This window comes from Nyctibius grandis, chromosome 1 (assembly GCF_013368605.1).
Source record: "Nyctibius grandis isolate bNycGra1 chromosome 1, bNycGra1.pri, whole genome shotgun sequence".
In the NCBI taxonomy this organism is placed as follows: Eukaryota; Metazoa; Chordata; class Aves; order Nyctibiiformes; family Nyctibiidae; genus Nyctibius; species Nyctibius grandis.
In genome coordinates this window covers 61428635-61441334 of record NC_090658.1, presented here as the reverse complement: position 1 = coordinate 61441334, position 12700 = coordinate 61428635, and the positions used below count along the sequence as shown (strand labels likewise).

The 12700-nt window shown below is 37.5% G+C and overlaps 1 protein-coding gene across 9 annotated transcripts in view; it reads right to left on the bottom strand.

Moving 5' to 3' along the window:
• The window catches only part of TULP4 (TUB like protein 4), a 165737-nt gene that overhangs the window by 138972 nt on the left and 14065 nt on the right, over positions 1–12700 (bottom strand). For 2 of the 9 annotated variants that reach the window (XM_068411837.1, XM_068411536.1), the window contains exon 3: positions 12515–12665. The exons of the other annotated variants lie outside the window; for them this stretch is intronic. The gene's annotated coding sequence lies outside the window, so the exon portion shown is untranslated. The remainder of the gene's footprint in view (positions 1–12514; positions 12666–12700) is intronic. 9 annotated transcript variants of the gene reach the window in all.

Sequence of the window (12700 nt, the reverse complement as noted above, 5' to 3'; positions counted from 1 at the left end):
AAGTATTTTATTTGATTTTGCTTTGAAAGCATAGCTCTTCTCAAATGCAAATCCAGCAACAAGCTATGTTTCCACATTATAGAAATAAATTTAGGCAATAATTTTAAAAAATGAGCTTATTAACAGTAGCTGTCATATTTTAGTGTCAATATTTAACTCATCATTTTTATGTCCTGTTTCCATTAACTTATATAAAGTGTGTTAAGCCACAGCTGGACAACCAGAAAAATATTTGCTTGTTCTCATGCATCTTTCATTGAGGTGTCTCTTTTGTTGACAGAAAGAAGTCATACACAGCCAAGTGTACCGACACCACAGCAAGCTCTTCAGCAGTTTATGTTTATTCAAAACGCCACTCTTCAAGGTTCCAGAGCAGAGTATCTGAAGGTGAGGATAAAAGGAGACTGGCAGGGGATGGAAAGCAGAGAAGGAAAATTCAGGTGAGTACACACTATTTCTAAATTACTATCTTCAAAAAAACCAAACCAAAGCAAAAAAGGACTCACAGCCTGCATTTTGAAGATTCTGACTGCTCAAACACTTTATGGAAAGAAACATAAGCTACAGACTCTGAAAAGTCAGGCTACCAGATTTCACAATTTTTCAGCCTAACCAATTTCATTCCTGTCAAACTTGCATGAGGTCAAAGGAAACTGCAGTCCTTCCTCCCTTTACACTCTGAGAAGGAAAAAATATACACCAGTATCCACAAAGATAGCAAGATACTTACAAAAAATGCAAGACGACAAACTTGCATTTTGTTTTGAAGGATCAAACCACAACTGGTTCTGCACAAGCTGATGGCAGATGATCCCACCACCTATCAAATGGTGACCGTGGGGGTAACCTTCACGGTTACTGCCAAACACTATACTACAGAATTGGCACACTCTGTAATACAGTCACTATATTACAAGCTAAATACTACAAAGCTAGAAGCTGGCAAGATGATACATTTTGTTGTTTATTTAGTCCAACTTATAAAGTAACATAAATTATTAAATAATCCTATCTAAAAGGAAAGAAAAAGATTTAACAAAATTAACTACTCAATTCCTAAAAGGCTGAAGTACATACAATAAAAGATAACTGGTTTGGAGGTAAAAGGATTTTTTTCCATTAAAAGAGGGCCAATTCCATAGGGAAAAAATGTAATTTTGACCTGAATAGGTACTGGTTTTCCTCCTCTTTCTCTCACCTCTTCTAATTATCTTTGCTTTATCCACCTTCCATTGTAGTATAAGTCACTGAGGTTAAGATCTTCCTTTCATATTACACAACAACACAAAATCACTTTGGAGGACATGATTCTAAACAAATACCAAAGTTAACTCGTGGTTGTAACAATGTTCTTCACTCCTAGAAAAATGAAGGAAGAGCAGAGAGGGTAAAAAAGTTAGAAGATGGTTGATTTTTGTTCTGTCTGCTCTTAAATGATTTTCTCTCCACAATGTTTGCCCTTGGGTAATTCTACAAGCTCTTCCCCTACTCAGGGACAGCTGCATAGCCTGGACAAGACAGTCGTGCTCATCAGAGATGTAAAGAGATCTGTAACCCCAGTATAGCTGCACAGAAACAGATATGTAGCAAAAGTGTAATGCCAGGCACTGTGATAACTGTCAGCCCATTAATACAGATGCTGTAATGTTAGTTATATGCACCTATATATCACTAAGCAAATAGAACTGACAGAAAATGTATTTGTTGGCAAAGAGACAAGTGAAGCTTGTATTAGCAGCTGTTCAGCAGACATTCACTGTGAATATTGACAGAATTTATTTCAATGCAATACTCCAACAAACTTACAACCATCTCATCCACCAAATTATACTCTCAGCAAAGTGAAAATAAAAAATAGTAGCAGATGATCAGCATTTCTGATGTGCTAAATGACCCTCCTGGGCTCTTGTAATAGGGGAGACGGCAATATATGTATGTTGTATAAATTTTTTAAAGTGCAAGACCTTTTTTCATGTATAGCTGTCTTATATGAAAAATAAGGGAAATATTTGTATTATTTCTAGAACTATTATATATATTCCACTTTCAATGTTTGATGCTACACCATCAGATTAAATGGGAGTTAAATTTAAAAATACAGTTAGAAAGAGCAAGCAAGAAACAAATTTTAAAATGCCTTCAGGAAAAATATTTTCAAGGAAAACACCAAGGGTCCTTAAGCAAACTGTAAGAAGCTACTACTTGTGAGCTGCCATATTTATATGCATTCTCCAAAAGGTGGACACCTGAAGACATGCAATACAGTAGATTGTTAAAACCCCTGCCTATGGAGGGAAGTGAGGTAAGCAGTTCTGCTGTTCACAGGGAAAAGTTAGAAAAGATGAAAGCACTGCAGAACAGACTCCGCCCCAAAACTAAGGATATCTGAGCTAAACAAGCCCCACTGAAACATGCAAGAAAGAGAATACCTAATTTAGGTATTGTTTTTTGTTTGGTTTTGGTTTGTTTTTTTAAACACTCTCTTTAACAACTATATACTTCAGGTGAATAAATATTATATCCACTTGTGGAAGAACTGTTACAAGTCCCTTTAATCAGTTACTGGTCAAACATGCTCATGGGAAATTTCTGAGGCAAATAATGCTAGATCTCTCATGCTTATATGATAGGGAAGCAAACCAGAAAAATAACCGAAGGCTAGACTTCACAATAAAAAGCATTCAGCTGCAAAACAAACAGAAGATATTTCTGCTCCTCTGGCCCTCACCATTTCTTTCTCAACCCCTAACATGGCTCACCATGCCCCTCACTTAAGCCAGGACAATCATTCAAGGTGCTACACTCTGAACTACATCAGAGAAATGATCCAATTAAAAATTTCAGAAATGAAGATTCACAAAAGCTTAACCAATGTAAATCTGGTTAGCTAGATTCAGCCGTGCCCTCCACTTTCCTTGTCATAAGCCATACCCCTCCGGCCTCTCCTAACACAAGCGCCAGCACTCTGTTCCAACTGCGCAGTTCAGGAAGCTGATCTTGCCAAAAAATTACCCTCCAAAACCAGCAATCAATTTTAAGGGAGCTTCCCTTAGTGAACTCACCATGCACGTACAGCAGCACTATTGCCAATGTAAGGAAGGGGGTGGGAGGTATGGCACCACAGCAGCCTAGATTTCGATCAGTTTGAACTGTGCTCAAAAGCTTTTTCTTTTTTGTTTTAAGTTGAATCAACCCCCGGCACAGTCCCAGCATGGTCCCACATTCAGCTGCACTGGCAAAATGGAGGAGGCGGAGCTGTACAGCAGAAGTGAGAAACAGAAGGGAGGAGTACTTGCAACTAGTATTGCCAGTTGAAGGCTTTCGGTGACAAATTTTGGGCACAGAGTATTTCTGAACTCAAGGGTTTGCCCTCAGAAGGGAGGGAAGCAAAGTTTGTCTCTTGAGGGTGAATTTAAGATGGCTACCACAGTGTCCTGGAGCCAAGGCTACCCATCAGCCATGAAAATATGCCTCATTTTCAAATAAATCAAAGCAGGCTGAAATACTTATGACAGGTGTTGAAAGATGTGTTTCAGAAAAGAAAAATGTACAAATAACACATATTAGCCTTTTAAACAAACTGGAGATTTACACCACTGAAATGCGCATTCAAAATCTTTAGAGATTAAAAGAAATGTGAAGTGTGACCAAGAACTTCCCTGCACTTACAAGTGTGAATCTTTTCTCTCAAGAAAGGGCTACAATCCTCACAGCACAGACAGTTACACAATGTATACTTCAAGGGACATTTACTTAAAAACTGGTAACAACTGTGTCTCGTTAATGACATTCAAAGACCTTCAAGGGAGGGAGCCCCACCTCTTACCATCTGACTGCACTGACCTTGCCTGTAATTACAGAGCAATTTCTTTCCCTTAGGAACGTTCTGCAGCCTGCAAACATCCCTCGAGCCTGCAGCGCTTCCAGCTAGTTCCTAATTATCTCTAATGTCTGCCCACAGGCTCTTTTAATACTTTCTTATGAACATACATTAAAGTTTTGGTATCCTTCCCCAAAATCCCAATACATCTTTGTATGTGACACATGCACTGCAACACTGGAAATTAAAAATAAAACAAAAAAAGGCGTGGGAGACGAAGGCAGAAAATAACAGAAGCCAACAGTTTTTAAAATTCAGAAGAGCCTCATAAACAAGAATTATTTCTGTTGGACAGCAAGACATACTTCAGTCAGAAATCTGATAATCTCTGCAGAGCAGTTTGAGTGTGGCGTGTTGCAGCAGGGAAGGATGCTGCATCAGCCCGTGGGGAGGGAGCTCCTAGGGATGCCCGCAAGCTGTATCACAGGTGTGAAGTGGATTGTGGGTACAAGCTTCCCACCACGCAGCCCTTTGCCCACCACAGGCTGCTCGGCTAGAGCTGTGAAGCAAGGCACTTCTTACACTGGAGACCTTCAATGAGTTGGATATTTATTTATTCATTTAATACAAAAAAGACAAGAATTGCCATTTTCAAAGAACTCAGATTCTCAGTCTTTGGCTTTGGGATCAATAACTTAACTCTAGTCCTGACTGTCCCTCAAATGTGCCATAACTGAAGATTTCCTTTTGCGTTGGAGGACTTGCACCTACCTCACAACCACTGCTCAGAGGTCTAGATGGAGAGGAGGGATAGTACTGCCCTCACGTAAGAGAGATGCAAAGCTAAGGAACAGCTTCATCTCCTCCCCATACCTGTCCCCTTTTGCTTCAAGTTCCATGTTTTTTCCTCAAGGTTCTGGAAGGTTGCGCCAAGGTCTCTGGGTTAAAAGAATATAATAGCATGAAGACAGACAGACTCAGAGTGGTTGCCTCAGAGCAACCTTGACATGCGACCGTCACTGAAGAGGCCTTTATAAGAGCTGGGACCTTTAAATAAATGCTTGCAGCAAAGCAAAGACTTCTGTACAGAAGTGAGTTGCTTCACTAGGAAGACTCAGAGTGCATGAGATTAGCTGCATACATATGTGCCCAGTTAAGTGAATGTTTTTGAGCTGTTCTGTCTGCATTAATATGCCAAGTGTTGACTGGTCACCTGTACAGAGAGAGGCAAGGAGGCCAGCAAGAAGCAGGCATCCTCTACTCACAGTTGTACTCTGGTGGGTAAGCTGAAGCCAGGAAGGCAGATCTGCACCTAGATAAACTAGCACAGCACTTTTGTGTCTAATTATTTTTACTTTGTAGAGGTCTTCACAATTATGATTCTCTCTTCATCCTGGCCAGATGCTCCTGCTAGTCATATGAATGATTTAAGTACATAAAAGACAAAATTTTGAAGTGGGGGTAAGAAACAGCACTTTGCTGATTACAGAAGTATTCAGTGGAAGGACAGCTATCAAGGAATGCATCTTCTAGATTCTTAAATATGATACAAAACCACACGTTAAAATGATCACAGGCGAAAATGAATGAACAGAAAAAGATTTTGAGAAACTCTGGAAAAGTTTACTCAAGGAGCAACGCAAGTTATTTTAAGTAAGAATTCTGAACATTTCACTTTAATGCTGTCAATGTAAAAAAGAGACTACTCAAATTTTGTTTATAAAATTCAATTCTATAATTAACTAAAAATTTAGTTGAGATGCCAATTCTTCCCATTCGGCTTTGTCAATCTGCAAAGAACAAGCCTTTGAAAGGTGTATTTTTTAATATAAATCTTTTTTATTTTATATTGTATTGATATATCTATTTCTTAACACAGTAACATTCCAATATAGCCAGACTTCGTGTAATTCATGTAACTCTGGTACAACTACCAGATAGTGCTTGCTTCTAACTATAATCTCTACAAAGTTATGGAAAATGCTCTTCCGTTGAACAAACATTCAGGTTTTACCAAGAAAGTAAATAAATGTTATAAATTTGTGGGGTTTTTTAAAGTAAAAGTAATCTTCTCACCGCTTCCTAGCTATTTAATTAATTTTATTTCATTTTTTTCCCAGGAATTTATATAAATGCAGTAACTGTCAAACTTCTGGGACCCAAGTATTTCTCTTCCTCAACACAAAACTCTCAATGCCCTTCAGCATCTTTACCTAATCTATGCTTACAAGATTTTTATTTGAAAGCTCCGTTTCAAAATCTACAAAGCATGAAAATCAAAAAGGAAGATTCATCATCACAGTTAAATCTACACCTTTTAGATAAATATTCACACAAAGCTAATGCATTCACATACACACAAAGCTAAAGCTATCCACAACTAAACAGGAGAAAAAAAACACTGGCATTCTTTGTTTGCATTTTCTTCTTTCCCATTGCCAAGTTTCACCTTACCACCTTTCCCAAGGAGCACAAGGATCTTCAGATGAAGATGGTAAACTTTTCAAAACAGCCAGAGAAAAGACTGACTTGACTGAAGAATGTCAGCTTCTTAAGTTTTCTACTTCATTTTGAAAACTTGGATTTGGGAAAGTAATATGACTGCATTTAGTAGATGATGTGCTACTTAGCAGGCTGCTTCTGCTAAATCTGACAAATATAGGTCAATACTCCTGCACTCATGCTTTGCTCATGCAGAGGTTGCCTTTTTTTTTTTTTTTTTTTTTTGGAACATGACCGTAAATTCCTTAGTATTCCATCATGCTTGGAGATTCTAGCCAAAAGTAACAATAAGAAGACAAAAGCAATCTGAGATAATTTCATAAATAGTATAATTTTGATCTGAAATTTTGAAGCTATCTTACACACAGTCGCTTTTCTCCTTCTATGCCTAGAATTACTATACATTTAGACAAACTTGTTTTAGTACAATCATTTTTTAATTAAATAAGTACTTCATAAAGTACCTCCAGAGCTGTATTTACTAATATTTACTATATTAAATGCTATTTCTGTATGTCTATGTGAAGGAGTGAAAAAGCAGAACAATGAGAGAAAAAAAACCAAACAATGGGTAACATATAATCCACCCTGATCATTCCCTCTACAAAACTCAACATCTGTACAGAAGGTTCCTTTTCTGTATTGAAAAAGTCTGCTTGCAAACTGCTCAAGGAAAATTCTGCTGCTTTTTCTGGTAGGCAGCTTGGCAAGGTAACATCATAATCTTGCAGTGTTAGTGGTCCCCTTGAGCTTACAAAAATCTATTAAAACAAATTACATGAAAACACTTTTTTTCAGGATTCCAATTCTATAGCTTAAGAGGATCAGTATATTCCAGTTTCTTTTTAGATTCAAGGAACATAAGGCAGTATACTACTTCGGTATCTAATGCTGTCATGACACCCCAATACTTTCTCCATTAACTGTGTATTCCGCACAGACTACAGAATAACAGGAGGTAACTAGGAGAAAACTATATGCTTTCTTGTTATCTGTACTAGCTAGATTGCAATGAAATCAACACTTCAGCATCAGCTTGAAACAGCCATTACAATTGATCTGTAGCAGATGGATGCACAAAAAAAATTACTTAGACAAAAAGGTAAAATATACAGTATTTCACAAAGCTGATACAAAGCTTCTGAAATTAAGTAACTCAAGAATGACATTTTAAGAAAATTCTACACTAATAACTAAAATGATATATTACTTTTCACTTACTGTTCTACTGAATGACAGCATGAAACAAAGACAGCTGATGAACAAACAAAATGTCAGAATACAAAAATTCCATTCCTAACTATTAAAAGAATGAAAAACCTAAATTAAACATGGGGAAAATCTAGTTACTCAGTGATTCTAATACCTCATATAATACCTGATACAGATGCTGTCTTCACTGGATCATCAACTTACCAACTCTGTATTGGACTGGTTGATTAAAATGATGTAAGATATAAAACAAAAAAAAAGAAAAATCTGTCATGCTTTGTATATAATCCAAAGATTATATGTTACCTGAAATCAGCCTACTTCTTTCTAAAAAGATACAGAACAAGACATTACATGTAAATATCCTATCTTGCTTATAACCATAGACCATCACAGCAACAGCCGTATTACTGCCACTGCTATTTCTCCTTGTGTCCATACTGTAACGTATTTCTCTTGTACAAGGGGCTGTGTAATGCTTGTGCCACTGGTCAAAGTAGAATATGGAAAGGCTGCTAGGAGTATCTGGGAGAAAAAGGATGAGTAACGAACTCATAACGTTGCCAGGACGAGCATTTCAGTGCATTAACAAAAGTGCAAAGCCGTAAGAGAGCATAAGGAAATGGCATACACTGTTCCAAACGTTAAATATACCTTTAAATAACTGTAACATGGACAGTAAATGGATAAATGTTCCACAATAATCTTGAAAAAAGAAAACCCCCAAAGACGATTATCATATAGGAACAACTAATTTAATAAATTAATGCACCTGACAGATTTGTAGTGTGTCAGTTATATCTTGCAAATATTCCCCACAGTGTCACTCCTACAGTAATCCGTCCAAAATCTATCACCAAGAATGTCACTAAACAACATTTTACTGATGGATAACCACAAAAACCCAAATACTCCATCCTTTCCTGTCCATCCCTACTGGACAACAAAAGCAAGTAAACCCCAAAAGATCCCACACATATATGGCATTTAAGGGGCCTGCTAACAAAACCAAATTTTCTTCCCCTTGCTCTCAAGAATGATCACAGTATAGAATTAGGCTTAGGAGCTCTCTAAAACTTCTTTCCTGTTTCCATCCATGTAGAGAGAGATATTCTACCCTCGGTATTCCAAGACAGCTACGAATTGTCTGCAATGTCTATCTGGTCCATTTAATTATCTTGCATATATTAAATTTTTTTGTTATCCCTACTGGAGATCAAGTAGGTAGGAGACAGTATTAACAAGATTCACGGATTACCTCCCCCGCCTCTTTAAGGGCAAAAAAATCAATAGAATAATACCATATCCGATCCATCAGATTTCTTTTTAGATGCCTAACTACAATTAGCATCTGAAGCAAAGTACTTTCCAAAGTCTTGTAACCGATGTAAGCAACAAAGAGACCTACTACTATCACCTCATGTCTTACATTGATTAAAGTTTGAGAAGCTAAAGTCCACATCCAGAAAATATGTTAAATTGATATTTCAGTTGACTGAAACCAGCAATGTGGCTTTTTATGCATGTCACTCACAAGCTTTAGTTTGCACTTGTATGTTTACGAATTTTCATTTCAGATGAAGAAATCCATCTCACAGAGAGCAATATGAACAGTAAAATAAAGCAAGACACTGCTAGATTCTAGACAGACATACTAGAGCAATGCAGAGCTGCAGGGATCTGATTATAGACAGTATCTCCTGCTGGGCAGTCTCCCACTGGGATGGGGAGCACATACACCAGGATGTTCTACAATAAAACAGTGTTTGTTTCTTATACTGATGTCGCAGGATTATTCCCTCTCAATGCTTCAACATTTTAATTTACCAAAATTTTTAAGGAGAGCATAGCAAGGCACATACAGGTTCATAACATTCCCCTGTCCAATGTGTTCTGTGATTCTTGGATCTGTTGCTCTCCTTGCAAGAGCCAAAAGCTAAAGTACAAAGCAACTGCTGTGGGTTGATAGTGAATGCCCTTTATTGCTGCTTCTCAGAACTGTACCCAGATCGGCCAGAGCTCTAATAGACTAAAAGTAAACGCAAGCATGTCTTCTGGAATGCCAAATGCAGTTGCAAAGAAAATCAGGATACACGCAGGTCATCCGCTTTGTTCAATATCTGTTACTGTTTTATTTGCTTTGAAGCACAGCTACAAATAACTGACACCTTATCAATTTTCAAAAGAAGCTTCTATAATTACATTGGTATGCCCTGTGAAAACACTGCTGGGTTTCTCATAGCAACCTTCAATGATTCAAACAGCTAGCCCTGCTTTTCCCACAAAATTATTAATACTAAGAGAGCTTCATCATTCTTCAACAAAAGAGCTGATACATGACTGGCAGAATTACCATTATCAATGGTAATCCAATGGCTTTATGACATCTTATCTCTTGAGAAATAAAAGTTTTATGGCGAAAGTAGTAGTACATTCAGTATACAGTAAGGCACGATTGCTTATGTAAGATCTTTCTCACCACTTACGATGCCTTGAATGCACACGTTACAAAGTCTTTTTATCAATGCTGTAAGATAGGTAAGTATGATTCCTGTTGTAACAGATGAGGAAACTAAAGCTATAGGCCAACTGTTCAAAGCAGCTTATGCCATAGAAAGACTTCTTAATCTCCACCACCCCTATGACCTACTCCAATTTGCCTTCCTAGATCTGGTTGGCCCTCATCCCTCTGTTCACTGCCAGCTGCCTGACTGACATCTCCTTGGGCAGTCTCAGTCTCCTAAAACATCAGAAAATAAATATTTAAAAAATGAGGAGTATTCTGTGGCCTTAGGGAGCTGGATCAACTCACTGAAGGTTCAGCTGAGTGTCAGAGATGAAGCAAAGAAGCAGGCAGGACCCACAAGACTTAGGTGCAGGGAGACCTTTTAGAAACAGAAAGATGTTAGATCAGCTATGCACCATGGAACAGAGCTGGAGCATCCTCCTTAATACTGAAGGGAACAACAGCATCAAAATAAGGAGGAAGAATTTACCATTACTGGCTTCCAGTCTGTGCTATGATCCTATCACCACTGAGTGTGGCTCATCTGATGTGTTCCTGTCCATTTCCATCTTGCTTCAAAACTTACCTGGTTTTGGATCCACAGGAAAAGCCATAACCAACATTCTGCTTTTTGTTCTCATATTTGAAAATATCCATCAACATTTGGTGAAACACATCTTGTGTCAAAACACTTCTGCAGTTCAAAGCATATGGATAGATACTCAGGACAGGGTTAATTCAAAATGATTTACAGTAACCAAGAATAGTTACTGTCTGAATCATCAAGCAAGGAAACTTGATTTAAATATACAATTTTAAGTTGATTTTGCATTTCTACTCCTTTTCTGAAAGAAAGCCTGTTACTAGATAGTAACCTTAAACTGGTGTTGATTTGCAAGTAAACATAGCTCATACCTCATATTTGATACTTCGTTTTGCTAACTTTAATGCTATAATACATTCAAATTTAAGTAATCACATAATTTAAATACATTTGTTCAGACTGATGGTTTTCATATTTGATGTTAAAGAATGGTAAATGGTCCTTCTCATTTTCTGGACCAGATGTTCTCCAAACTGCCAAATACGTACCACTGACACACAATATATGAATAAGTAACACTGCAAGTACACAAGGTACTTAGAAGTATTCTAAGACCCAGCCTAGAACAAGAAGTTACCGCTGCCAACAGTCAAATCCAATGTCACCAGCGTTGCTGGGGATAGCAAAATGAAGTTGCAATATTTTAAAGGATTAAATTTTAGGATTATCTTCCAAACTCACAACTGTGTCAAGTTGGTTTCAAAGGGAACTAGAATTCCATTTATACAAATCCAAGTTTTACAAGATTTAGAGCGTGTTACTAATAAAATAAAACTACACTAGATGTTTTGGATTCATATGCCTCAACTAATCATGTTTTCCATTGAAAACTATGTTTGTTTATTTATTTATTTATTTTAAATAAAAGGAAGCATTATCTTTAGCTAGTGAATTGAGGTGACTTTTCGAACACTACATCAGTAGAAATAGCCGATTGCAACACCACATTTCATTTTTATTACATTTTGTACGAACAAAACAATCCTTTTCAGTTTCTCCTTTAAAAAAAAAAATTGACATAAACTATACTGAAATAAACACACAATTTCCCATCTATGCCTACTGAAGAAAATCTGTTGAAAGCTGATCTGCCCCTTCAGCAAACTGAATCCAATTATTTACCCAGCAATTTCCCTCATTTCAGTGATCTGATGCACTTTAAAACTTCAGAAAAAATATTTAAGCAACATATACTCATTTATTAGCAAAGCCATTTTAATTAAATTTGACAATTATGCTAAAGGCTAAATTTACTACAACAGACTTAGACAAAAAGTTCCACTTAAAAATAGTATGTTTTTATATCCATTTTTAGCTACCCTGTAAATGCTCTCTAACATCCCACAGTAAAAGACTTTTGGCTACGGTACTGTCAGAAAGGCTCCTCCTCCATTACGGACCCATGTCTGCACTTCCCTCACAACACAAAAAGGTCCTGAATCTCAGTTTAAAGGCCAACAATGAAGATAAGACCAAGCTAAAGCCAAATTCTAAAGTAAACGGTATGAGGTACAAGCACATATTCTCTTCTGATCATTCAGCAGTGGACTGGTGATAATCTCTATCAGGTACAGCAGAAGACATATCAAACTCTCACAGCCAGACTTCAATGCATTTTGCCTCCTACAGCCCTTTAGACATACTAGTTTTATTTCTTTAAAACTTCAGGAAAAGATACCGTCTTCATACTTCCAATCTCAACATGCACATGCTTTCAGATAGATGAATATGGCATGAACGATGTGTATGTCAGGTTCATAATAGAGTAGCTATGCAGAAATTAGTATTTCTACTCCCCCCCCCCCCCGCCTTCAAAGCCATCTATGTATGCACACACGAGAAGAAAAATTGTAATGGATATTTGCCAAACCCTTCAGTGTCATATGGCAGCAGCAGGTCAGTCTTTAGAAGCTGGCTCCAACCTGACCAATGACTGATCTGCTCCCTTCCAGCTGAGACATCAAGTCACGACAAACATTACCCTGGTCGTGCAGCTAACGACGGAGCTGAAGGGAATCCCTCTACAAGGAAAGCAGAGACACAAGGTGCAAGTTTC